This window comes from Corvus brachyrhynchos, unplaced genomic scaffold (genome assembly GCF_000691975.1).
Source record: "Corvus brachyrhynchos isolate BGI_N302 unplaced genomic scaffold, ASM69197v1 scaffold283, whole genome shotgun sequence".
NCBI lineage: Eukaryota > Metazoa > Chordata > Aves > Passeriformes > Corvidae > Corvus > Corvus brachyrhynchos.
In genome coordinates, this window is record NW_008237409.1 from 1,374,805 (window position 1) to 1,378,781 (window position 3,977).

The window sequence follows — 3,977 nt, forward strand, 5'->3', positions numbered from 1 at the left end:
CCCCGGGGCCCCGGGGGCCCTGTGTGGGGACGGCACCCGCTGTGGGGATGAGACCCGGTGTGGGGACGGCACCCGCTGTGGGGACGGCAAAAAGGCAGGCCCCAGGGGGGACATGACCGTGTGTGGGGACATGACCGTGTATGGGGACACGCAGGAGTCCCCGTGGGGCTGGGGACAACTGAGCGTCCTGTGGAGAAAACACGGGGTCTCTGTGGGGAAGGGGAAAAGCGAGGCGCCCTGTCGGGACACATCAGGGTCCCGGTGGGAATGTGACTCTGTGTGGGGGCAAGTGGGGGTCCCTGTGGGGATGGAAACAGTGGGGATGTGACAGGGTCCTTGTGGGCATGGAGGCAATGGGATCCCTGTGGGAACACGACAGGTGCCCTGTGGGGATGGGATGTGTCAATGAAGGGATATGGCAGGGAGAGGTGGCAGGGTCCCAGTGAGGACAGGACAGCGTGTGGCAGGGCCCACGACATCCCGTGTTGGAGATGGGACATGACTTGTCCCCGTGGGGACCCTGCCAGTGTCTGAGGGGACAAGATGGGGCCCCTTTGGGGTTTGGGACATGCCAGAGTCTCTCGGCTCGGTGGGTGCTCACCGGGGAGGGGGCCAGCCCTGGGAGAGAGGGCAGCCTGGTTTTTGTGACTCAGGACATCCCAAGCCACAGCCCCTCCACACGCTGGGAGCACGGTGAAGGAATTTCGGGTGGTCCTGAGGCTCCCAGGGCTTCTTGTGGCACCGTGCTGGGGGCCAGGCTGGACCCTTGCCCAGGGCAGAGTGGGCTCAGGTCTCTGTGGAGAGATGGTCTGGGCTGGGATCCCCATAGAAGGATGCCGTGGGCTGGGGGATCCACACAGCAAAGGGGAGAGAGAGTTTGTCTTTGGCTGGAAACTGTGGGATTAAGGTGAAGGTTCTGCTCCCACCACCTCACCACCATGGCAGGGACGGGACAAGGCTGGCACTGGGAGAAGAGGAGGAGGTGGGAGGAAGAAGAGGTGGAGGAGGAGGAGGAGGGCAGCCTCTGCCTTAACCCCGCGGCTGCTGGAGCGAAGCGTGGCCACCCCAGCCTGCTTTTGTTTGCCTTCTGGTTTTGTTGTCGCACGCTCCGACTGAAATAGCCCAAATCCCTCATAGGAAGCTTCCCCCAGCCCGAGCCCTCGGCTGGTATCTCGCTCGGGCAGGTTTCATGACTCAGCAGCCCAGATGGAGCCGTCCCTCACAGCCCTCAGCTCCAAATCTGTTTATTGCTCCAGAGGCTGTTTTTCCAAGAACCTCGCTGCTTTATAACAGCCAGAGCTCTCCCTTCAAACCCTTCCTCTCCAGCGAGGGCTCGCGTCACACTCAGCGCGGAGGTGGGCGAGGAACAAAAATAGACAAATTAAGAAAACCTCAAAAGGCCAAAAAACGAAAATGTGAGGGGTTTGGCTCTCCAAGCTTAAGGTTTGCTTTGCCTCCACGTTGCATCAGTTCTGCTGCCTTCCTCAGAGCTGCACCATCTCAGGGGCAGAGACGAATCCCCGGGTGATCACAAGTCTGTGAGAAGCTGAGAGACAGCTGAGCCCGCGGGGTGTCCCCCTGGGGCTGGGGTCCCTGGCTGGGGGCTCAGAGCCCCGGCAGTGCAAGCCTGGGGTGGTGTTTGTTGGCCACGGGCAGCGTAGGGAGAGACGAAGATGGGTTTTGAGTGGCAGGCTGTGGGATTCCCTCCCCCAGCATCTAAACCCCTCATTCTCCCTCACTGCCACGAAATGAGAAAAAGGCTCTTGCACAGCTCCAGTTGCTCATCCTGGGCAGTTTTTAACTACTCACACAACTGCAGAGGTGTTTTTAATGATGGTGCAACTCGTGCTTTTAACCTTCACTCTGCCGGGAGCTTTATGTGTGTTTGATGTGGGACAGAGGATGCAAAGAGGGAAACCTGGGAGGCCTTTGACCCAGGGACACAGCAGGGAACAAAGCTAAAAGGGAATGTCAGCTCCCTCCCACACTCAACCCTGGTCAGGGGTTTGCTCACGGGAGCTGGGGGCACTTGGTAGGTGGCTGGGAGCTGCTGAGGGCTGGTGTCCTGCCAAGCCCCCTTCTGCCAAGAGCTGTTTTGTCCAGGATGGATGTTTGAGGGGCAGGTGGGACTGTGAAGGTTTGCTCCTGACCACAGGTGAGGTGTCAGGCACTGGGTGCTTTCTGGGACAGCTGCTCGCTCTCTGCCCTGGCATGGGGGGACAGCGGGGCCACTGTGGGATCCCCGGCCCTAGGAAGGGCCTGAGATCCCACCCGTACAGCCCAGGGGTTGTGGGGCAGCAGCAGCTCTCCTCTAAGGCAGACATCATCTTGTGGGCAAGTTTTCCCCCTTCCCATAGGGGCTGTGCATCTCTTGGAAAAGTTCTGAAGACTGTGTAGGGGCAGATGCTTGAAGTGGGACCAGCCCTGCTTGTTGACACCCCGTGGTGCCTTTGGGGATGATGGCTTTGGAAGGGTCAGGACTTGGACTCTGATCCTTGTAGGTCGGGATATTCCATGATTCTGTGAACCCACCTCAACCCAGCCCAGCCTGGCAGATGCCCGCTGGCTGTGCTGGGGTGAGCAGGACGCACGGTGGGTCCCGGGCACATTCCCGAAGGGTGCGCCTGACCACGGGCCATTAGCTGGTCATTAGGGCTATTATCTTAATCACGGGTGTTCCCCTGCTCTTCGCTCGAGGTGTGCTCAGGGTCACGAAGGCCTGCTGAGAGGGGAGCAGGTGCTGCCTTCTGCAGCCGCCATCCATCCATCCATCCATCCATCCATCCATCCATCCATCCATCCTTTCCAGTTGCCATGGCTACACCAGAGTTTACTCTTCCCTGCCTTCGACTGCCTGCAGGGCATGATGTAAAAAAAGGTCCCTGTGTGAGGCAAAAAGCCCAGGGTCTGGGACCTCCTGTTTTTTGGGAGCAACAACTGCATCCAGGGTGGTCGGACCACGGAGTGACAGGCGCTAAGCACCCCGGCAGCACCCACAGCCCTGCCGAGGGAGCCTTGGAGGTGCTGGTTTGGGGTGCTGCCTTCCCCTCCTCGCCTCCCTGATGGCAGCAGGGACCCAGGGGAGGCAGTGAATGATCTTCTGGGGATAAATGCAGGCGCGGGGCCATCGGCTGCCTGGCGCTCGATGCGAGGTGACAGCGCGGAGCAGAGATCCCAAGCAGGCGCTCGGGCTGCGGCTCCTTAATGGGCGAGAACAAACCCCGAGCTTGGGTCACCACGTGGGGCTTCAGTGGCTGAATGTGGGTCAGCGGAGGCCTCGCTGAGGAGGCAGGAATGTCACAGCTCCACAGGGATGTCAAGCACTGCAGGGCAGTCACAGCACAGCAGGGTTTGTTTGCTTTCCAGCGGCACAAGGAGCAGAAAGGGAGCGTATTCCAATCCAAGTTCCCTGGGCAGGGGGATTTGGGCTGAGGGGCTCCCAGGGTGTGGCTGGGGTGCAGTCGACCGTAAGGGTGTGTGGCCCTTTCCAAATCCACAGGGTGCTCTGATCCATGGGGCCACTGGGTGAAACGGGAAGTGTTTCCACAGCTCAGGTGTGTTGGGGCTGTGGGGAGTCACACGTGTGCCACGGGCTTAGTCACCACCGGGGCAATCCCTGGGCCCTGACCCTGCATCCCAGGATCCCTGCCTGCCCCTGGCCACCCAGGTGCCTCATGGAGGAAAGTGCTGTCCCCCAAGGCCAGTTTTCCCTCTGATGGACTGTGGGTGACCGTGGGCTCCACAGGGTCAGGAGGAGCAGCTCTGCTGTTTGTGTTTGGGGTCCCCTTTCTGCATTGACTGGCCCCTTGTTAGGCAGAGGGCTGCAGGGCTGATGTGAAGTGCAGGGCCCCCATGGTGTGGGCTGTGTTTTGGCAGCTCCCTCGGTGAGATGCTGGGCACAGAGGGGTGCCAGGGTGCTGGTTTGTCTCGGGAGGGTGGGGTGAGTTCCACCGTGTGCTCGCCCGCTGAGTCAGGGG